The sequence below is a fragment of the Phaenicophaeus curvirostris genome, chromosome 4 (assembly GCF_032191515.1).
Source record: "Phaenicophaeus curvirostris isolate KB17595 chromosome 4, BPBGC_Pcur_1.0, whole genome shotgun sequence".
NCBI classification, from domain to species: Eukaryota; Metazoa; Chordata; class Aves; order Cuculiformes; family Cuculidae; genus Phaenicophaeus; species Phaenicophaeus curvirostris.
Window position 1 is genome coordinate 12843467 of NC_091395.1, and position 25174 is coordinate 12868640.

Sequence of the window (25174 nt, forward strand, 5' to 3'; positions counted from 1 at the left end):
GAATATTTGCCTGAAGGAAGAGACACAAGGCATATCCCTAGAGACTTTTAAAACTACACTGGAAAAAGCACTCAAGTATCTGGTACACAATAATTCTACACCGTGAAGGAGAAAGGCTAGATGATCTAACTGGTCTTTTCCATCTCTGCTTTCTGTGATTCAGTGCTAATTCCACTGGCCAGTTCCAGTCTCAAATACAAAAATCCAACATAAACTGTAAGTATCCCCTGTTGAATACAAATGCCATAGAACAACTTACCTCTTCACCCCAGCACAGAATGCAAATGCTTTTCAGAAAGGGAAACAGATCCCATGTTTTAAGTTACTTTTATTCGAATAGGTCTACATTAAGATAAGAAAACACGTTAAAGATGAAAACAGTCATTGTTTTTGTTCTTACAGCAGGGATCAGATGTGCTCAACCTGGGTACTCATAAAAATTTCCAGATTTTGCATGGCAATTGTACAGATACTGTTTAATTGAGATAGGTTCTGTACTACTGTTATAATGCTGCTCAGTATGAGAAAGAGTGATAGAATGAGATTTTTTTAACTTTCAAAGGCAGGCTTACACCTTTCTTACTTTCTGCCTCTTTTTTTTCCAAGCTCACACTAAGGGAATAACCGGGGTGGGGTGGGGGGAAGATGTGGTGTATTTTACATGGAATCCTCTGAAAATCTTACTCTTTTCACTTAAAATAACCACTCTCTGGTCTTGATCTCAGGTTTGGAGAGAGCTGCAGTTATCTGCCTTTCTGAAATCCACAGACACATGCTGTTCTTCGACAGCTCTTGTTCTATCGCAGCTGGTAACAGGTGAGTAGCAAGGATTGGGCCAGAAGTCCTGCTAAACTTCACGGAGCAGGTGAATTACATAAAAATGGTACTAAGAGGGAGCAAGCATTGTAGGACCAGATGAAGATGTATTAACAAAATACATGCACAGAGTGCACGTGTGTTACCATATTGTTTTGCATGAGGAGTGTGCTTTTGAAGGGATTTCTCCTATTTCATCCTGTCTGGTTCATGCCATGGAATGGTTTGAAGCTGGATTACTTTCAAAGGAAGATAAACTGGAAGATGTGTTCCAGCCATCATTGGACATGGTGTCCACTGCTTCAGGCCAGAGCTAGTACAAAGCAAAGCAGCTTGAAAGGCACATAGCATGGTCTTCAGCACTGCATCACACTACTTGCTAACGCAGATGTAGCTATAACCCCTCTAGCAGCCCCCTTCCCAGAACTGATGATATGACTAACAAGGCTGTTAGGAAATCAGTGGAGAAGCTGGAGGAATACCATGCACACTGGAAGTCTGGCTCAGCAGCAACTTCTTGTCTGTCTCCTCCCTAAGTCAGGTTCTACTGATGATTTCGGCACTTGCATTAACAAGTCTAATTCCTGCCAGATGGGTTTACACACACGCAGTGCACCGGGCAAAAGGAATACAGACACTTCCAGTCCTTTCCCCCTTGGATCCCTAGCTCAGTGCACCAGGGAAAAGGAATACAAACACTTCGAGCCCTTTCCCCTTGGGTCCCAAAAGCAATGAACCAGGAAAAAGGAATACAGGTGCTGCCAGCCCTCTCCCCCTTGGATCCCCAGCACAATGCACCAGGGAAAAGGAATACAAACACTTCCAGCCCTTTCCCCCTTGGATCCCAAGCACAGCACAGGGAGGGAAAGAAACACAGATGCTTCCAGTCCTTTCCCTCTCCGATCCCTAGCTCAGTGCACCAGGGAAAAGGAATAGAGACACTTCCAGCCCTTTTCCCTTGGGTCCCAAAAGCAATCAACCAGGGAAAAGGAATATAGATGCTTCCAGCCCTTTCTCCCCTTGGATCCCAAGGGCTTTGCACCTGAGAAAAGGAACACAGATGCTTCCAGCCCTCTCCCCCTTGGATCCCCGGCGCAATGCACCAGGGAAAAGGAATACAGACACTTCCAGCCCTTTCTCCCTTGGATCCCCAGCACAGTGCACCAAGGAAAAGGAATACAAACACTTCCAGCCCTTTCCCCCTTGGATCTCAAGCACAGCACAGGGAGGGAAAGGAACACAGATGCTTCCAGTCTTTTCCCTCTCGGATCCCTAGCTCAGTGCACCAGGGAAAAGGAATACAAACACTTCCAGCCCTTTCCCCCTTGGATCTCAAAAGCAATGCACCAGGGAAAAGGAATAGAGACACTTCCAGCCCTTTTCCCCTTGGGTCCCAAAAGCAATCAACCAGGGAAAAGGAATAGAGATGCTTCCAGCCCTTTCTCCCTTGGATCCCCAGCACAGTGCACCAGGGAAAAGGAATACAGGCTGGGGTTAGCGCTGGAAGGCACCCACAGAATGGCAGTCGCACCCTTTAGACATGAAAGCCCAGGGACACGGCACAGCCAAGAGCTTCAAATCCCCCAACAGCAGGAGAGATAAAACTGCCACCTGGAACCCGAGCTCCTGCCCGGCAGGCTGGAAGAGGGAGCGGGGCTGTCTGTGGGTTATCTGACTAACAGTGCCACCGGCTGACGGGGAGCAGGGAGAGGCAGGAGCCTGCCGAGGTGCCCGCATTCGCATCCCAGCTTGGGGAACCCGTAAGCTTCTGCTGGGATGGGTGAACTGTGGCGCATTCACAGCTGCAGCCACCACCTACCTGCTGCAAACTCTATGTGGAAACCCCCTTAGCAAGCTTTTCAGGGACCGTGCATTAAATACACGATCCCCAGTCTGGGAATCGGTGCACGGGTGATGCCAGGAAAACTCCCTGCCATCCGTGGTATTTTCTTTGCAGGGCAGGACCAGGGCTGGGAGCTCAAATGGCAGCCCTGGACCATCGCCACTTACAGTCTGCTGCAGCATCAGCCCACTGATTGAAAGAGCAGCCTGTGTCAGAGCTGCAAAATGCTTCCACTTGTCAATCCCTGCTCAAAACTCTTCACTGTCAATCCTTACCCCTACCCACCAGCCTGGGAAACTTGTAAGTTTATACCGGTGAACCCTAGTGCACTCACAACTACAGCCACCACCTACCAGCTGCAAAGTCCAGGTGGAAATGCTCTTAGCAAGCTTTTCAGGTATAGTGCATTGAAGACATGATCCCCAGCCCGGGAAGCAGCATAGTGGTGATGCCAGGAAAACTCCCTGCTGCAAAAGGTATTTTCTTCCGAAGGGTAGGACCAGGGCTGGGAGATCAAATAGCAGCCCTGGACCATCGCCACTCAAGACTCTGCTGTAGCATCAGCAGATTGAAAGAGCAGCCTGTGTCAGAGCTGCAAAATGCTTCTACCTGTCAATCCCTTCCCATCCCTGCCAGCCTGGGGAATCTGTAAGCTTGTAGTGGGATGGGTGAACCCTGGTGCATTCACAGCTACAGCCACCACCTACCTGCTACAAACTCTGTGTGGAAATGCTCTTAGCAAGCTTTTCAGGTATAGTGCATTGAAGACATGATCCCCAGCCCGGGAAGCAGCACACCGGTGATGCCAGGAAAATTGACTGCCATGGGTGATATTTTCTTTGCAGGCCAGGACCAGGGCTGATAGCTCAAGTAGCAGCCCTGGACCATCGCCACTTAGAGTCTCCTGAAGCTTCAGACAGCAAAGGGGTCACAGTGGCCGGGGCTGCTGCCAGAGGTGACCCTGAAAATCATAGAATCATGGAACGGTTTGGGCTGGAAGGGACATTTAAAAATCATCTAGTTTCAACCAACCCCCCACATAATAAGCAGGGATACCTTCCACTGGATCAGATTGCTCAGAGCTCTGTCCAGCCTGACCGTGACCGTTTCCAGGGATTGAGCATCCACCACCTCTCTGGGCAACCTGTTCGAGTGTTTCAGCACTATCACTGTAAAGAAGTTTTTCTTTATATTTAGCCTAAATCTACCCTCTTTTTAAAACCAAACCCTGTTGCAACAGCCCCTACTAAACAGTCAGTCTCCATCCTTCCTGAAGGCTCCTTGTAAGTACTGGAAGGCTGCAATAAGGTCTCCCTGGAGCCTTCTCTTCTCCAGCCTTTCCTCACAGAAGAGGTGATCCAGCCCTCTAAATCATTGATCCATTCTTGTGATCATCAATCACAGCACTCGTCATGTAAAAGGAGATTGAAGTATATTGGCTTACAGGGCCTAGCAAAAGAGAGAGGACAAGGATGCTCTTTGCACCCAACACCCCCGAGAACGTTCTGCTGTGAGAAAAAGTAAATACAGTTAAACCGGACATTATAGAGCAAATAGTTGAACAATACTCAGGTGGTGACTGAGGTCCTAAAATGATCTTCCAGTCAACACAGTATAAGCAATGACGATAACTTACAGTTGAAGAATTTACAGAAGTAATTAGTTTATGGTATAGCCTGCAGTAGTAATGGCTTAGATGGCCTCTCAGTTTTACGTTCCTTTTATCTCTGTGTTTCAAGTCTCGAGAGGATAAGACAGCCTGATTCTAAAATAGCAAACCAAGTGCCTTTTCAGCACTGTCCCCTGACAAAGAGACACAATGCAAAAACAAGATGGGAAAAGCCCCTGCTCACACGTATGACAAATGCAGCGTGGGCACACAGAGACCAGGCTGGGGCCTGAGTGCTAGCGTAGCCTTTCCGCAGAAAAACAGAACTCCAGTGCAGGACAAGCAATACAAACCCACAGTGTCATGCTGTGGGGGAAAAGGCAAACATCACATTTGGTGTGTAACAGGAAATTGCTCAGTGAGATGAGTGAAGTCATCCTTCTGCTTTACTCGGTAATATTAAGGCATCAGCCATGAGTGCAGCGCTTTGGTTTTGGCACCACATTTCAAGAACGATGTTGATAACTGGAGAGAGCAGCAGAGAGCAATGAAAATGATCAGAGGGTTAGTGAAAACAGCCCACAATGAAAGATCAAAAGAACTGCAATTGTTTAATCTCCAGATGGGAAGACTGAGGAGGAGTACGGTCACAGTTTCCAAAGGAAAGGAGTAATTTGTTCTCCATGCCCATCACGAACAAGAAGTAATAGATTTAAACTGCAGCAAACTTTTTGTAATGATTAGCACAGCAAGATGTTGAAACATACTGCCTGGAGAGGTTGTGGTATATTTGTCACTAGAGGATCACTTAAACAAACATAGTATAAGACTAAGACAAACAGAGCAGAACTCTTAATGGGGGAGATGTTTATAATGGCCAACGATCCATTCATTTTTTGCTGTAATGAGAGAGAAAAATGCTTTTTTGGTTTTTTTTCCCTCCAAACACAATTAGGATTCAAAAAGGGGGCTACTATTCCTGGGTTTTTTTTACTGGCTAACTGCACAAATTGGGAAACCGCAAGTATTTCTGTATCTCAACTCCTCATCCATAAAGTGGTGGTAGTAATATACAATTTATGAGGATACTGTGGATCTGTAATGCATTACTGTAACCTTGTGGATGCTGGGAAAGGGGGTGGTATACCAACGCAACACATTTCCACACTCTTGGTTTCCTTTTCATACTTGCATTGCTTTAAATACTGTAATTTGTTTTCCTTTCTTCTCAAAAAGAGTTTATAGGCTCAATACACTGCGATCTCTACTAGTAACAAAAGTACAGCTCTTCCCAAAGAGAACAAAACGGAGCTCATGTAGTTTAATAGAATACTGAAGTGGAGAAATGCCTCTAGGTTAAAAACAAAAACAAACAAAAAAACCCAACTAAACCCCATTACATTTTATACTACCTACAAGATATCTTTATGACATAAATTTCACCAGAAGAAATTTCTAATTCGGAAACAGTGATTCTTTCTTCTCACTTCTGTGTGTTGAAAGGTCTCCTGAAAAATATCTACTTCCCCACAACAATTACATACAGCCAACACTTAGCAGTGAATGTTTTGAAAACCTGTCCAACTAAAGCAGAGCTGAAGTTCCTCACTATTTCTTCACTTCCAGAATACAACAACAGCTCATATTCACTAGAACTGTAAAATATTATTTGTTGTTAATAAAGTTTATAATAGAATCATAGATCCATAGAATCATTAAAGTTGGAAAGGACCTCTGAGATCATCAAGTCCAACCATCAGTCCAGAACCACCATGCCTACTAAACCATGTCCCAAAGAGCCACATCTACACGTTTTTTTTAATATCTCGAGGGATGGTAACTCCACTACTTCCCTGGGCAGCCTGTTCGAGTGCTTCACCACTCTTTCAGTAAAGAAATTTTTCCTAATACCCATTCTAAATCTAATCCGAAGTACCTAGAGGCCATTTTGTCTCGTTCTATCTCTTGTTACTTGGTTGAAGAGACTAACACCCACCTCACTACAACCTCCTTTCAGGTAGTTGTGGAAAGCAATTCAGCTAAACACAGCACATCATATAATCCAGAGAGATAACTGCAGTTCAGATCCACTAAAAAATATTGATCCCAAATTAAAATAAAATTTAAAAGCCTTACTCAGACACTTCTTTCTAATAATCTCATGACAAACACTTCCTTTCTGCAAATTCTCCAATGACACACAGAATTAACCCTGCCCCTTCTTGCCATTGCCAGTGTCCTGCTCTCCTGTCAGCTGGGCAGCCGTTCCTCTCAGTAACAGATAGAGACTCCCAGTGCCCTGTTTCTCTGTGGCAGCAGGACAGTGGCTGTGACGGCGTAGTGGCAGCATCCAGGACAGAAATTGTGCATGGGGAAAGCAAGAGGGACAGTGCTGGAGATGGAAATAAGGCCTATCAAAAAACATTGGAAAGCTCTCCTGGACTCTCAGCTGGAACTTAATCCTCACTCCTGCTGTTTGCACTATGGGACTGCGTTTTCAAATCTAGCTCTGACATACACTGACATACATTTGTTCTGAGGACATGTATGCATCTATCACTTACTACAGTGACTGGGATTGTTTACACCTACCTTGTCCTTCCTGTGTACATCTACATTTAAATGTTTAAGAACAGAATCCTGGAAAAGTAATTGGAAAAAATGATTTCCTTTTAGCATACCAGTGAGATGATTAAGTCACTAATGCTTTCTAAGTTCCCCAGCTCTCAAGAGACCTCTTGCATTTGGTATTATTTGTTGAAGTGCAAAATCCTTAATTCCTATCTAGCTTAAGTCAAAAACCCATTGCAATCAACTCACTCTCTTAAATAAATTATTATTACAAAGGCATCACTGCTACATTTCACTGCTCTTTTTTTTTTTACAACACTGCTTTAAAACTGATTACTTCTTATTTATTAAAACTGAAGACAAGTATTACAAACTACATTTAAAAGCATATTTGTATTTTTTTAAGAACTGGAGTTGTATAAAGGAGTTGGATTACTCTGCTCTGTACCAGTATCTTTAAGAAGCAGGGAAACATTTTGTAAAGATGTGATCAGCAATCAAATTTACTTTATACTATTATTATATATTTTCTTATACTACATAGGAAGTCAAGGAAAGTCAGACACTTAACCCTCACTTGTGCTTAAAAAGCCTCCTCTGCAAGATGTGTCTTACATGGACTTTGCTATTAAAAAAAGTAAATAAAATTACAATGATGAGAGAAAGTTGAGATGAGAGAAAGTTGAGAAGAGAGAAATGATCAAATATATCATTAATGGAGCTGATCAATATTCAGTATTGTACATTATTTTCAACCTTTATATTCTGCAGATCTCCAAGATTTCAAGTGGTAGCACTGTTACTGCCATCTCCTTTCTGTACCTGGGGAAATGGTTCAGCCTTCTTCGAAACTTTTCAGTAGGAAAACTCATGAGAGTTCTCCTTGATTTCTGTTGACTTACTGTTAAATAACATCCTTTTGCTGTGCAAAGCCATTTGCATCAATAGTTCTTCACTGATCATAGTCAGACACTCATATTTTCTGGCTAGCTGACACCACATAACAATACAATTCAATGAGAGAGCAAATGTGTAAGTTCTACCAGAACTGGCAAGTTGTACCTAATAAAAGTCAAAGCCCTCAAATTAAAACCATACAAACTGGCGTTAGGGAATACAGCTTCTTGAATCAGCTACAGCGAGTTGAAGAATAAGGCAAGAATGACTGCAGCTTTGAGGAAAGACCTTGTTTAGGGATAGACTCAGTCTAAAAACTGGAGTAGGAAAGGAAACAGACACTAACTATCCTGACAAGTAGTGCAGGAGTATGCATCAAAGAGGAAAATTAAAGATGAGCAAGGAACTGATTCTTTAAGGTAAACACACAGTAGATGAACAAACAGCAGGCCTGCAAACCAGAGGGCAGAGACTGAATTTAGGCATGATGAGATGCTAGAATATGTATGAGAGCTAGTCTGATGTATCAGGACCAAGAACTAATAGAAGGGGAGGGAGGAACCAAAATGGTACAAAATGTCTAAAGAAAGGAGATGGCATCCAAGACCAGTAGGTATTAGGAAGTGGGCAAAGAGTGAGTGTAGAGTCAGTCACAGCAAAAAAAGGACTGAGAAGTGAGAAGTCAGGAATATGGGAACCAGCATTGATTGGTCAAGGACTGGAATAGGGAGCCTGGAGGGATTAAGTAAGGAATTACAAGGAAGAAGAACTGTGTAGCTGCAGAGAAGCAGCCTGGGATGAGGGCAGAGAAGAAAATGAGGATGAGGACTAGGACAGACTGGAGAAGACAGGGTACAAAGGGACACAGTTGTCCTTTTGACAGAAGCTATCATTGCAAAGCCTAGAGCAGCCTCCACTATGCCTGAATCCCAACTACTCGTGGAACCCACTGCCAAAGCATTCCTGCAGTGCATGTGGAGAGTATGTGCCACAACAAATTCAAGTTTTTGCAATAGATCTAAAGTAACAAAAGTGCAGACAGTATCACAGAATGCTTTGGGTTGGAAAGGACATTTACAGGTCATCTAGTCCAACCCCTCTGCAATAAGCAGGGTCATCCTCCACTAGATCAAGTTGCTCAGAGCTCCATCCAACGTGGCCTTGAATGTTTGCAAGGATGGGGCAGCCACTGCCTCCCGGGGCAAAAAGGAGAAAACTAAATAGGTTAAACATAAGGTGTTAATTACGACTCCTTAGTTTTGAACACTTGACTCTTCAGCCATAATACTGTTATTCCAAAATAGTTGTGTGTGGATACGGTATGGACAGATAGATAAATAAACTTATTCACATAAATGAGCGTCAATAGAAACAGTATGTTCAATGTAGTAATTTTAAAGAACATCTTTAAACAATAAATTAATTAGTCAGTGTTCTTACAGCTTTATATTTTATCATGAAAAATACTTCTATTTGGAAGAACTAAATGCCAGATTTATTAATGCTAACTATTTACTAAATATTCATCATTCTCAAAGCTGAAAATTATTCCAAAGCAACTGATTGTTTTATTTGTCAGCTACACATATTAGGGCAACAAGAGCCTCCTTGAAACAGGTTCTTAATCCTCATTAAGCTGGAGAGCTGTCAGTAAATATCATGCAAAAGACAAGGCTATTGATACTAGAATACGTAACAGTTTCAAATCCTGTTGTCCCAAACTTGGTCACAAGCGAAGAAATTCTGTCCAATTAGTGAAAGATAAAGACGTGTGGAAACATGAGGATGGAATGATACAAGCACATGTAAAGACAGAGCCCACACTTTAAGTGAGACTGTGGGATTTGAGCCAAAGTACACATGCATACACCCTGATTCATCTGAATTCCTCTTTCAGAAATGCTGTCTGCCCTTACGACGCTGCAAACATTCAGATCCAATGAAGTTCAAAAGAACTGATGGAAGCTACAGGATACCTAATGAACTAACAGAAGCCTTTGTTCCCACAAACCAAGCTGTCATCATTTAAGAAAATTAACATTGTCTTTTCATCTGCTTGCTATAACTTCAATAGTAGTATAAGTGCTACTATTTATAGCATGCTATGAGTAGCTTCTTTGCAAATTCGAATACAGATTTTTGATGAAAAACATTAGAACAGCTACAGAGAAGCTAACACAAAGTCCATCAGCCCAGTATGGTCCATCTCCTACAGCAACCATTAGAATATGCATAGGAAGAGTAGCACTATATACCTGCCGTGGTCATAAAGTGTTTGTAGCTCAGGAACTTCCTTGAGCCAAAGTTAGAGGATTAATAGGTCTCAGTCTTCCGCACTTTGAAAATGCATCCAGTCACTTTTATATGAGCGCTAAGCTTCCTGTCATACTTTTTGAAGAATACAGCATGATAAAGCAAAATAAATTGTGCGCAGTTCCATGCCAAGTTTCAAGATTAGCTGTGATGCAGAACAGATGAACTTTTGAAGCAGGATTAGATAAACTGCTTAATTAAGTGAGTTCAGATTCCTTAGGAAAGCTACTGGGGTTGTTTAAAACTGAGGAAAGAATTCTGCAATAGTAGTAGTAGACAATCACAGTGTCAAGTCAATGCTAGAATTAGAGGAAAAGATGAAAAAGAATCTCTCTCTTGTGATAGCAGAAAAATCCACCCAAAATTATGATTAATTTCAACAAATGACAGAAAGGGCAATAACTTTGGAGAGAAAGCAGATTTTTAAAAAGCGCAAAATGAGCTCTCTGACTTCTGAGAAAGCTAAAGGCGTGTGGTGTAAGTACATCTGCTGTAATCCCCACCACCCCCTCAAGACAAATTCCTGATTTTAGAAGAGGCAAGGAAGTTTTCAGATTGCATGATTCTATAATGTCTGTTCAAAACCAGAAACAATAACTATATTTTCTTTTTAATACATCAAGGCTATTGCCTACATCGTTTACTAGAATGGCCGGATAGGAACGTGCTTGTGAAATGAAAGATTAGGTGGTACGAATTTGACAACTTGTATGCGTTTCAGAGCACTTCTACTTTGGCATAGCTGTGTTGGGAGCCTTGCAGAAGACATTAAGGAGTCAGTGATGTTGAGCAAGCCACGTCTGCTCTTTTGGGCCTTGTGGTTCAGGCTTGAGCAGCCTGTTCATCAGCATGAGCAGCCTCATAATGATGGCGTGCCCCATGCCAGCCTGTGCTATGCACCAGTGGATGTTATGAGAGAGAGATTACATTCCAGCCTGTCGGGAAAAGATCTATGATCCTGCCTGGTCCACAATATAAAAGGCATCATAGCATGTATGGGCAGAGGAACTTTTCCACAGACAGAATCTGTGCAGAATTCCATGGGAAAAATCCATCCATGTTCCCTCCAGATGCACAAATCAAGGGGAGTGGGGTCCCAGCATCTGAACGGCATAAGATTTACTCGCTGTCTATAATCATCCTTTTATTTTACCTCATTAAACTAGCTATTTCATTAAGCTATTTGTTGTCAGGCCTTTCTTATAGACATCAGAAGATAATCCTGCAGTGTCCCTGTCTCTCGCCGACTCGTGTAGGATACGAGCTCTGGTCAGTTCTATAGACAGAATACCCATTAGCTTTTGGAGTATATTACAGTGTGGCCCCAGCTGCCAACTAATTTAATATAATCTAAGAAGTCAGTTTATATACTCAGAGCAATCCATGAGTTGAACAAAAATCTCATGTAGTGGGGGTGATCATTGCAGTCATGATCTGACCAACACAAATGTAAACACACATCTAATTTAAGACTATCAAGTAGACTATCCGTGTTTTATCCACAAGTACCACGAACTAAGTTCTGAGGAAGAAATGGAAAGCAGGATAGAAAATAGAGAAATGCAAGGGAGAACAGACTTGTTTTTCTGAAAGATGTTTCACATAAGTTAACTAGCTCATAAGAAAACACTGAAAGAAAATAAAGGGGTGATAAATAAGACTAGAAAGTAACTTTCTCTCAGAAAGTTTCGTATAAGAGTTACAAAAGCTGTAGGACAAATTCTGTTCTAACTTATACCAACATATAATCGTATATACATGCAGCTTCCCTGGAAATCTGTCTCCTCAACGTTCTCCAAGTAATTTTCTCCAGAGAAGTTAGCTTGCAAATTTTCTGCTGCTTTGAGCTGCTGAAAATTTTGAGCAAGGCATACTGTTCTCTTAGTTACTAAATAACCCTGCAGAAATCCCCTTGTTGCTGAATCTAAATTTCAGCTTGAATTTTAGATTATTTTTAACTTCAAGATATTACATTTTTCTAACTTAAAGAAGAGCACGTGTGCTACTCCAGATATTTCAACCCGTACTACTACACTTGAGGTTTAGCTGTCTGACAGAGGTCACAGAATCATAGAATGGTTTGAGCTGGAAGGAACCTTAAAGATCATCTAATTCCAGCCCCCCTGCCATGGCCAAAGAGACCTCCTACCAGATCAGGCTGCTCAAGGCCCCATCCAATCTGGCCTTGAACACCTCCAGGGATGGGGCAGCCACAGCTTCCCTGGGCAACCTGTGCCAGTGCCTCACCACCCTCAGCGTGAAGAATTTCCTCCTTATGTCTAGTCTAAATATTCCCCTCTCCAATTTATAGCCTTTCCCTCTAATCCTATCACTACACGCCTTTGCCACTGGCTCCAATGAATGAATGCTTTTGAAAACTGGGAGACTCATACTAGTCTTATTATTCAACCGAGTTCCATGAATACACTTGGTTGTTTACAAACAGCAATGCACTGTCAAATAGCTCAGGGCTTCAAACTGACACTGACATTTGAAAAAAGAGGGGATATAAGTTATTTAATTTGTATAACCTGTCATGTAAGTAGTTCAGAGAATGAACCATATAGGGAATCATAGAACGTCCTGAATTGGGAAGGACCCACAAGGATCATTGGGTCCAACTCCTGTCCCTGCACAGTGCAACCCCAAAATTCACACCATGTGTTTGAGGGTGTTGTCCAACAGCTGCCTTTAGTATAATGTATTAAATCAGGAGTCACTTCTAATTATAGTACTGTTTTAGTAAATTTCTAAAGTTACTTTCCTGATATGCCCAGAAGGACTCCCTCTTTAGAAAGTAAGTGTGTGGCCACTGGTAGCTCTGGGGGCAAGAAGGAGCTGGGAGGATGATAAAGACAGTGGATTTTTTTGGACAAGATGAAAGTATCTTTTTGTGGAAAAATCCTTGGTAATCAGCTGCAATCCATCATATAAGACAACGAAACTGAAGAAAAGCAAAGAAAAGACCCATTCCTCCAACAAGATGGAGCTCAGTTCAAGTAAATGAATTTATGGGCCTGTTGTGAGGCACAACAGTAACAAAAGCCACAGGCTGAAGTGAGTGTCAAGGGGAGTCTTTGCAAAGACTCCTGTGGTTTAATTTGATAAATAAAAAGTGAGAGGGAAAGGAAGAAATTGCACGTGAATGACATTTAAAATGCCTGAAAGGTAGGAACAGGAATTGAGCTTGTTTAAAAAAAAAAAAAAAAAGAAAATACTTAAAGAACTGTCAGTAAAATAATTTCCATCCACTCAATCATAACCCAGATGTTTTCTTCCTTAATCTAAACATTCATGGTCTTGAAAGACATGTGAGAAAGCTCTGAATAAGACAAAAGTGAATCGATCAACAATTTGAAAATTGTCTTCATTTACACAGCATTGTTTTCACTGATAAAGGGTAACAAAACTGTAAAATAGATTAGGGTTTTTTTCAGCTCAAGAAACTCTGTAAAGATGATGCAAGAAGAATGAATGTGTTTTCAGAGGGAGATGCCATTCACCTGGTTTTCTGACTTTCTATCTTGATCAAGGAGTTAAGTAGCTGGAAAATGGACAGTGCAGAAGAAAGGAATTCTTCATTATATAATAAATAGTTAATTTTCAGGTTTCAGTTAATTTTCGGGTTTCAGTTAATTGTGAAGAATGAAATGTCTGAGGAGACTTCCTTTTCACCCAAGAATTTTACAGACTGTCTTTAAAGTAAACCAGTTTATAGACAGGAGAAAATTTGGAATCTCACTCTCCAAACTTATACCAGGTTGCACTCATTAAGTGATGGCATAAGTAAAAGAAATTCAAGATTACTGCAAATTCAGAACAATGAACCAAAGGAAGCCAATTGATTAAACATATTTTGCCCCTTTATACTAGGCCAAACCACAATATTTTGCTCCAGAAGACCACTGCAAGAGCAGCATGATGATACAAGTTGAATATTTTGTTGGCAAGAGAGGCTTCTCTGCTACAAGTATATGTAAAATTGTGATTCTCTAAATCCATTAGAAACAAAAAGCAGCCCTTCAGAAATCCCAGCCTGCCTTTTAATCAATCCTGTGCTCTAACGAGCTGTCTCTATTGCCACTCAATGCACACTTTGCTGTTTTTCTCACTTTCTGCTTCTGAAATAGTCACTCATATCTCCAGTTGAATGCCTTAGACTCTATGTTAGTAATCAGCAACAGGGAAATCTCTCATCTCTTGTGTTGGCTTTTCTGCAGTTCCTTGCCATGAGGACCATGCTGCCACAGGTAACAACTTCTAGTATTTCACTTCTCTTACTGCTAAAAGGTACTAATAAAGCCCAAGCAAAACATGGTTTTGCATACCCAGTAATTTAATATGTGACTGGCTGGGATATCAGACACACTCCCCAGCTGTCAGTTCAGAGTGTGCCTTAGCCCAGCAAGAAGAAAATTACTGACTTAAGGAATGATTTATCTATTTTTTATCAGAATATTTTCATTACAAAAACCCAAATTGAATTTTATCACTCCAGAGCTTTTTTCCCTTTTCTCCCAATGTCCTTTCAGCAAATCAGGAGAGGGCGTTCATCCCTGATGTCGAGTGGCCAGACAAGAATATGAACATTTTGTTCTAATTCATTACTAGAAACTAAAATTGCAAATCATACATTATTCTCATATCACAGAAATTTTTAATTGCACTAGAAACTAATTGTGGTCTCTGCGTTCCTTCTTCCAGGATATTTCTACTTCTGACAAGCAAGGAGGAAAAAATGACAACCATGCTTTTATCAGCAGCCACATTTTTCACCAAACAGCCAATTCCCTGCCCTCCTGCCTGGAAAGGTAACAAACCATTCACAATGCTGCCTGCTGACACCAGCAGCATTATTTTGCTTATGCCTAGAATTAAGTGCAGCAGCAATGTCCCAAGTTAAATTTTCCAGTCACATGACAGCACATCCCGAGAACTCCTGAATCCCAAGTCTCTGTCAGAGTGATGCACTTCATCTCCTGCCTACAAACTTTCTTTCATATAGCTACTGGTGGAAAAGTTCTGAGAGTTTAATCACTGCTGTAAATTTCAGATAGCGCAAGTAATTTCTCCATGGAGAGTTTGGATCTTTCCCGTAGCAAGCCAGGAGCATCACTTGTGTCCTGTGTCAGCTCGTGAGTTTTGAAAGTAGAGTCCAACATCAAAAGGACACTGAAACATGAGTGAGCTGGAAGACCCACGAACTCCTTTTTCAGTTCTGAAAAAAATTAAATCATGCTGCTGACTCCTGGAATGGCTTCCCTTTTTCATCCAACCTATGCAGTGGGTTTGAAATATGGGTAAGCTTACAGATAAACCTTCTGTAATGGGAATAGAGTCCTTTAAAAATCAGCAGATACGTGAGTTTTGGGTGAGACACCGCCCGCCAGTCCCCAAGCAGATTCTTGCCTTGCTGGTTATGCCTAAAGTAGTTTGTGCCTTTACAGAATAACTGCCATTTCTTTTGCTTTAATTACAGATTGGTAGCCTTTGGGCTATTCTAAATCATCTGTGAGAGTATAGATTCCTCTTCAGAGGTGTGTGGTAAGCACCAAGACATCGTCTAGTAAAAAACCAAACCCCATTCATATTGCTACAGGCCGTACCCTGATGTGAAAGAATCTATTTCCTCATCTTTTAAGACTATTTGATTTTCAAATGGTCCACAGAGAATCCAATGCTGATAATTCTTCCCAAGTATGTGCAAGACCCAAGAAATGGCCAAAAGTGCAGTTATATCATTCTGATGGGTTTCCCCAGCCATCTGAGAAGCTTCTGCCCTCTTTGAAACTGCTTCATTAGCCAGCCCCAACTCCACACACACATGTAGTGCAGGACCAGTTAATAGAATTTGTGTCTTTGTTACGCTGGGAAAAAACCATTCCAATTCCTAAGCAGAAAGTATCAGACTGTTCTGTTCTACCTCATCTGAAGACACAGCACAGTGCTGAAATGCAATTAATAGAACCTCGACTGTTCCTGATGATGGTTTTCCTGTCAACTGGTACTAGCTCTAGTAGCTCACACTGTGAAGTCAACTATTGCACTTATTTTTTGCAGGGCAGGAATATTCAGCAACTGAACATAATCACGATGTTCAAAGCCACACAGATTGCAGCAGGTACAATCTCTTTTACTTTTAAAATGAGTGTTTTTCCACTAGGAAGTTCATGTAACTTCTGGGATTTGAGTTGTTTGATCAAGTAAAAGCATCCCACCCTAGCAAACAAAACATCTCCCATGGGCAACCCCGTGTATTTAAGAATTCTCCTTCTCTCCTTCATCCTCCAATTATCAATATTTTTTCTGCTTCACTGCATTTTTCCACGTTACTGCAATTTCCCATTTTAACGAGATTTCCCTATCTGCATGATTTTCAAAAACCACCATAAATGAGATTAAAACCTGCTTCCATCTTTCCTTACAACTGTACTTGGAGGGTTTAGAGCACTGTAGTAGTTCCATCTGCCACAACAGCAGCTCCAGCCCCTGGAGAACCGCCAGCCCCTCTGGAATGGTGTGGTCATTCTGTCACTGACCTCAGCCATGGGCAGCTGAAGTTCTGTGCCTTTCAAGCTGTGCTCAGCAAAGGATACTTTAACTCCCGCTCCTCTAAGTAGGAGAGGATCCCAAGAGGCACAGAGCGGATCGTATAAATGCTTAGAGCCAAGAGTGCTTTGTTAAATCGGACCCAGAGTAGTAAAACATTTCATTCCAAGTGCACTTTCATACACAAATACATGTTGTGCTCCTCAGCCCTTTTACAGTGGTCTCTAATGTTATGTTTTAGTTCCATGTTCTTCACAACAGTTTTCCTTAATTTCAGTACAAAGATTTTAAGAATCCTTCTGGGTTTAGAGAGGGTATTACATAATTTTTTTTTCCAGTTTAAAGAACTATACTGTTCGGTAAATTCAGCTCTTCATGTTCCAAAATTACAAGGATAAGTGAAGTTACATCATGTGAATTATGAAGTGATAATGTCTTTAGTTCTGCCTCAATCAGAAGTGTAACTGTTTAAGGCTTGTAATAATCATGTTCAAACATATTCAGATTATAATTACTTTTCTTCTGATAATGATAGCCCGTCTGATTGGATGATTACCTATTTGACTTTGATAAGTCTCGAAGGTCATAGAATATAATTAAAGACATCTGTTTTCTAAGAAAAATAAACTCTTGGAAAATAATATTTAAAGTGACATCTGCAAATAAGCAATTTAGAAGCATGCTGCTCATGTGAAAGTCACAGGCAGGCAAATAAAACAACAAAAGCAAATTGTGAAGTTACCAAGTTATCAGACTTCATTTGTAAATGTGCAAGTTTTCTTTTGTTGCTTACATAAGAACATATATAATAACTTCAGTCTGATAGAGTATATTTGAGCAGACATTAAGAATAAAAATGAATTAAATATAAGTAATGCATGTTCCATACATGTTTAAACCATACACATAGACATAATTTGTTTTAAAAGAAAATTGTTCGTTTAATTGAAGAGAGTAGCAGTTTCTGTGCCCCACCTGTTGCTGTTTCCAAGGAAAGAGGGGGAATATTATTCAGAGAAAATAAGCCGAAGTATTTCAGTTTTCAGTAATCAGAATGAACTCCCTTCTTTGATTTGAGCTGTTGTGCTCTCCAGTGGCCAAAGGAGCACTGATCAGCAGTTAGTACCAAGACTATATGGACTCCTGAAGCACTAATAATTGCTAAACAAAGAAATCTAGAGCAAGTCATATGCATTTGTCTCTGGAAGAAGAAGGGGCAGCAAAAGAGCTATAGGACCTAAGACAACATTTCTATAAAGCAAATACTCTTCTCAGAGATGCCTCTTCCTTTGCCTCGTACCTTCTACAGCAAGTTTTATCTTCAGGAAAGTGAGCACAAAAATGCTGTCAAACCAAAATTCTCTCCTCAAATTAATAACAAACGCTTTGCTCCCAATCTTCCCCCATTTCTTCTGCACCAACAAAACCCTGTAGGTTAAATAGCTTTTTCCCTCAGCAGGCACCCAAACAGACACTTCAACAGAAACTTCAGCACTGCTCTCCTTGCTTGTCTGCCTCTACACAAGGTAGATTTTAATTTTTTCTTCTTTTTTTTTAAAAAAAAAAAGGTAAACAATTACACTTAAGCTCTTTCTGGATGCTCTGTAAGGATGAAACCTAATTGATGTAATTCAACCAAAACCAGAAGTCACCATAACCTGCTAAAGCTATCAGCTGACAAGAGACATATCCTTCTCCTGTTGCTTGTCATACAAAGCCATAATAAAATCAGCTTCAATATAATTACTTAAAACACTAATTACACACAATCATCCACTCATGTTGATCTGCAACCTTTCCAGTTTCGTGGAACTTCACCTTGAGATAAAATTCCTAAATTATTTTGCTCAGAATATGACTAGTGAAAAGAGATGAGGATGTTGTAAAACAAAGAAACATCCAGTCTAAAAGAGATCAGACTGAGAAATAAAAAAATACTACGAAACAAATTGATGAAGAACACAAATTCTTGGATGGTGAAAGCTCACTGATAACCATTGTGTTTTAAGAGGGAACACGGAAGATAATTAGGAAAGAGATTGGCAACATCATATTCAGGATGCAGGCAGCTGGCTAACCTTTTTGGAAAAGTGACTAGATAAGCCTTTATTTTGTAGTTTGAAATACTAAATCAAAAGGCCAAGGGCCTAAAAATTTACAATCTATTCCCAAAATGAATAACTACACAGTTCAATTTAATTGTAAAGCACCAAAAAAAGTCCTAATCTAAACATAAGCAAATAGAAAATAGGGGCAAGTAGGCATTCTTTTCTGTATTTCTTGAAAAGCTGAAGATCTGAAAATCTGACAGTCACATCATAACGGATTGATCCTTTTCAGGTGAAGTCTGATTTATATTATTGTGCTATAGCCCTTAAAAGTATAATAAACAAGAGTCTTTAAGACTAAGTCTGTTATCTATTGTCAAGAAAATGAGATGCCGAAGAAGAGAGTACTTAAACTATGTTAAAATACGATAATCAAAACTTAAGAGATTCTCTTGAAAATATAAAGGTTTTTCTAAAAAAAAACCAAACCCAAATGCAAGCGAGTATTTGGAAAGTGCAACATTAAACAAGAACAGAGATGAGCGATGGGATAGACTAACCCCAGCTAAAATTGGTATTGTACAAATACACAATAACGAACAGTTCTTCAGAGAAGGACTAACACTCTAAACAGATGAAGCAGATAAATGATAGGAGAAAATATAGTCTCAAATTAGAGAAAGGGAAAGGAGCACAAGATCTATTAATGACCTTGCCCAGATTTACACTAGACATTTTTATCAGGAATACAGTTTGAATTTGTGTCTCCCAGTTTCCTAATCACTCAGTCTCTAGGAAGCATTCCTCTTTCCCTGCTTCTACACTAGCACAGATTAAAAGAAAAGAAACAAAAACATCTGCCACCACAACTATAATATATTAAGAAGACCAGTAACGCAGTCAGCAGTAGGCGAACACTGCAGTTTACACCAGCAGAGGTAGTTGCTAAAACAAATACCAAATATATTGCATGGAGTGGAACTTCTCATTCTACCAGCCTGTTTTCTGATCTCACTAGCTCATGACCTCGGGGTGGGTTGAAAAGAGCACCCAAGGGGCCGGCACACCACAGACTGAGCGAAAAAAATCTGGGACTATTCCTCATCTGCCAGGATGGAGGTCTGAAGACAGAAGCAGAAACTACTTCCCTCATTTGACGCTGAATCACAATCACTGTTCTTCCTTTGAACAGCTTGGCAGCAATGGAAATATGTTGGGGCTTAATAGTGAACTCTTGCTTTCTGATATTACGGCAAGTGGGATACGATTGAAAGCAAAGAGGAGAACTGATTCCTCATGAAGTTTGCTGCTTACCCAGGATCCAGATCTTTCTTTGTTCATTCATCTCCACTCAACAGCGTAGTCTTCAAGCTCCTTTTATTCTGTTGCCTACATAAATGAAAGCACGAAAACGGAAGGGGAAGAGATAACTCCACATGCTATTATGTGAACCATTTCTATTGTTAACAAGGGAACATTCACCACCTGAGAGAAAAAGGGGTGCTGCTCCTGTCCCAAAACTTCTTTGCCACCAAAAATCAGAGAGACTGGGTCACCTCACCAGCTCCTTCTGAAATTAACAGAACTAATTGGAACTGGCTGACTTAGAGGCAAGCTTAAATACAGAGATTTTGAAAGGGAGCATAGGACATCCCAAGTGTTACCCCCACCTGAACAGGTCTTAAAGCAAATCATTATCTTATTACATAATGAGCTGTATTACCATTATGCCAAACAGAGCAAGATGTAAATAAAATTAATTAATCTGTCATACTCATGTTTGCAGAAGGTTATCGGCTGTGACAATGTCCTTACAAATACCTGGATGCTTAAACTCAGGGAACATTTCAATAAAAATGCACACTGTCGTTTATAGTTCTTATTTATCCTAGCTCTTAAGAATTTGAATATGCACTCTCTAAGGTGTATGAAATGTTCCACCTTTCCAGCCATGACACCAAAGAAAATGCACATAACAAATCCAAAGATCCACATCATGTGTATCTATTGAAAAGCTGCACCCAAATAATTGTTTTGTGAATATCAGTGTTACTCTATCCTATGACCTGCACCAGAAAACCCCCAAACAGAACAAGAACTGATGCACCACTTCAAATACTTTTTCCCCCAATCACAGGTTAGCATTGACCATAAGAAAGTCATTTTTCAATGGGTTAAATGCCATTCAGGGTAAGAGATTGTTCATCTTTGGAAACAGTCTCTGGCCTGGCCTGTCATCTCAGAAAGGGTAAAGGAGTTATTTTGTAATCAAACTGTATTTTTAGAGCATAGACAAGGCAGTGGAAGGGAGACTCATGAGCCTGTTTTGACAGTTCCCGGCAAAAGAAACAAATACTGTAGACATGAGAAAGAGTAATTACGCTCAAACTGTGCTCAGCATTGGTCCAACCTACGGTTTGACACACAGACCTTACTATACAGTCAGTAACAACAATCACATTTTTGCACTATATTTCTGTAGGCAAATAATTGTGCTGTAACAATATGCAGTACATATTTAACTGGCAATAAACCAACATATATTTACAATATATGTGTGGAAAATTGTTGGATTTCTTTAGGTAAAAGGGGAACAGCTCTGTGGTAGAGAATAACAAATGGCAAATCCTTGTTCCTGAGGTAGATGCCTGCTGCAGTAACTTCACAAAAGGGAAGCTGTAATTCAAGTACATTTGTAATCGCTATTCCTATTGAAATTTTTATTGAAATACGAGACCCAGGTATAAAATGACCCCAAGATAACATAACAGTTAAATGCTATTCAAGTCTCTCAAGTGGTGTTGAAGCTATGGGTAAAATTAATGTGCCACTCAAGAAGCAATGGATTATATTAACCAAACAAACGTTATTTCACTTGATGAATGTTTAATTTTTTTCTTCCATAAGCTACCGAGGCAAAGTATAGGATCCTGAGATTCTTGAAGATAATTCAGAACAGTGCACTCTTCTGCTGTTACACAGTTGACAGGAAAAGAATTTTAATTTCTCTAATGATTGCAGGAGACCTTGCCTGCCTCCTTGGATTGTGATATCTTAATCAGATAATGTTAAAAGAAAGGAGGTGTCGTGTCATCTATAACCCTGCATAGTAGAGGTTATATGATTTTTCAGCATCCTCTGTAGAGTGGAAAAGTTATAAACCTTTAAGCAGGACACTATGTTACTGCCACGCAGCATTCTGCTTAGACTTAGTAGTCTTCCAAGGCAGAGTCTTTCCTCACATGAAATCACACTGGTTATGGCTTTCCCTGACTGCCATGAACAACAGAAAAAAATAATATGAGGCAAAAGGCTGTTTGTCCGTACAGCTGTGAGAACAAGGGAATCAAACATCATTATTTTACTCCATTCAGTCAGCTGGAATGACTCCCATCTATCTCCTTTCCTTTAAAAACCATACATCTGCATTTGGGGAGCAGTGTGCATATACAGAAGTCCTCATAAAGGCAGCACAGGAGTGAGAAAATGGCTTTAACTTTAATAAATACCCATGGCTGCTTCATCAGAGTCAGGTTTCAAGACCTGTGCGCTTTAGTTCCCTGAACTAATTTGTTTTAGCAGCAGATGCTAGAAATGATAACAGCCAGAAAAATTTAACATGTCCTGGGAAAACTGGGAATTTCCTATAAAAGGACACCGGAGTGATAGGTCCAATTGTCAAAGCATTTCTTGGAAAAAGGATTGTAAGATGCCAGGTGCAATGCCAGCGCACCACAGAAGCTAGAAGCAACAGCAGATATCTTACTGCCAGGAAATCGTTGTAGCTGAAAGACTGGGCTGAAGTGACTAACCCAGACAGAAATAACTCACACCAGAATACAATTGACATCGCTATTTTCTACCCCTAACTCCTTCATCCCTCACCATGCAGTGCTCTGTGTACTCTTTATATCACCTAGTGCTCTTCAAGAACAGAAGGAGCTACATGTTTATACAGAACCATAAGTCTTGCTTCCCTGTGCAACAGGGCTGACACCTTTTCTTGTTTTTTAAAGTAGCTAAGTCACTCTACCCAAAAGGCTCCCAGGTCTTGGCATTTTTCTCTTGTAAATCTGAAACCTCGCTACACACAACTGCAGAATTATGAACTTCTTTTCAGCACTCAATCAAGTAAAAGGAGCAGCTCCCAAAGTATCATCTTGTTTGGAGCAGCCAGCATCCTTCCCTCACATTAACTCTCCACAAGTTTTCATGGGAAAGCATTCCAAGGAAGTTTCCTAAGCTATAAAAGCTAGCCTTTGCATGAACTAACATTTTGTTCCATAGAAAAGATTGTTTGGGGAACATATGAGAAAGATCCCCAATAAAGGAATATGGTAATGATGCAGATGGGATTTAATCTTTTTATCTGCAAAGTATAAGAGCGAGACAGAATTATGTATCTTTTTAATTATATAAATTAATCTGCAATAAAGCTTTATTCCAGGGACTTGAACATCAGAAAAATAAAAGGTTCAATTATCACCCTTAGAATTTCAAGGGAGTAGCAAATTCTGTAGTCATTTGTTGGCCAGATTCTGTCTGTAGCCTTAACTCTAATGAACAAACTGGTTTACTTGTACATGAACTGGGAGAAAGTTATGAACTTGTTACTCCAGCTAATAGCATTTTTCAGCAAATAACACTTAAAGACCCAAATATTGTCATCAAGGAAGGAAGGAGAATTGAGTCAAACTTGACTAGTAAGTGGTTACTGTCAGTGCAACCCAGGGCTGGTGAAAACCCATAAATCAGTAAACAAGGCTTAGTTCATAATCTGAGCCCAGTCAGCTGCTCTTCTGCTGTTTGAGTTTATTGAGTCCTACAGGCCTGTATGTTTCATCACTGGCAAGGGCAAATACACAAAACTCATGCAAGGTTATGGTACCAAGGCTGCTGATTTGAGCAGCACTGAAACACTGAAGAAAAAGGCCAACTTTGACCTTATAGTGAGATTTATGCAGACAGACTCTGGCTGCAGTTTGCTGCCATATGAAAGCAGTGCTTTGAAAAAAACCTTGTTACAGTTTACCGCTTGCCTCTTTCATCTATCTCTTCTCCCTTCCTCCCACTTCCTCTCAAATGAACAGTTTGATAACTGTTTTAATAAACACCTGCTTGAAACAGATGACCTGTACTTTCCATTAGAAGCTAATTTGTTCAGACCAATCAGACTACCTACATGTCTGGTACGTTCTTTTTGTACAACATATCTAAGCCATGACTTTTCTTATCCATCCACACAGCTGAAACTTTGATGCTCATCTTGATTACCACAACATCCTTCTCTTTGGCCTTAACAGACGCAATCTTGTCTGTCTTATTTCATTCAAAATGCTACTGCAAAGATGATTTCTCTTAGCTCTTTCTTTCGACTGGGCCATCTCTCTCCTTGTAGCGTTCAAATAGCAGCAGCTTCTCTACTACAAACTCAAGCCCATCATTTTGATTCCTGAGGCTTCCCAGTTCTCTTCCGCACTCATCGTCTTGTGCCTTATCAAGATGCTCCATTCAGATCACACTGTGATGCAAGCTTGCACGCCTAATCATTACATTCCTGAGTTTTCTGCCGTGCTTCCCCTGGTGATTAGGAGATCACTGAAGATAACTGCAACGTATCCGCAATATTGCCCTATCATCATTCTCCACAATTCCCTCCAGAACCGTCTTTCCCTGGATGCCTTAAAGAAAAGCTTTGACAACAGTCAGACTGTCAGCATGCTGAAAACACTGCCTGGCATATTGCCAACATTATCCCACTGTTTCCTCATGTCGCCTTCTCTTTTTCGTTTGTCTTAATTGCAACCTCTTTGGAGCAATGATCTTTTTGTTCTGTATTTGTACAGCATCGAACACAGTGAAATCCCCATCTGTGGCTAAGGATCAGGTACACAAAATAAATATAAACAACAATGAAACTAAAGAGGGTCAGGGTCTCTTTGAGAAAAGACTGCAGGGCAGAGACTGAGGAGCTGCCAGTAATCTCAAGTCTTATTTGTGAGGAGGACTATATTTATGTAAAATATGCTGGTATGCTTTCTCATTTCTAAAGAACTTCATAATATTTCTAGGTAGGATTTCTGACAAAACGTTGTTTAAAAATGAATTTTTGGCAGAAACCAAAAACATTTTAGAGTTAAAAAATTAGGAAAAAGCATTTTGCCAGGGCTGTTGGCACAGTTGTAAGCAACAACCTCACAAATTACTGCACTCTAGATTAAATCCAGAGGTAAGTTTTACTATGAAGGCAACTATAGTACGGGGAAACTCAGCATTACAAGCGCTCTTTTTCTCCACTATGTCTCATGAGTGCAAGTATTTGAGGTAAGCACCTCACCTGCCCATCTGCATCTTTATTCTTTGTTCCACATGAATGCATTTAATTCACCCAGTTACACAATCCAATCCAGCTTTCCCCAGAAGCACATTTCCTATAATTTTATCCAGCCCAGTTCTCAGAGTTTCTGGTGATTGAGCAGGTTTGCACACTTGTTAGAATCTGGCTATCGTTGTTCTATAGTCAAAACA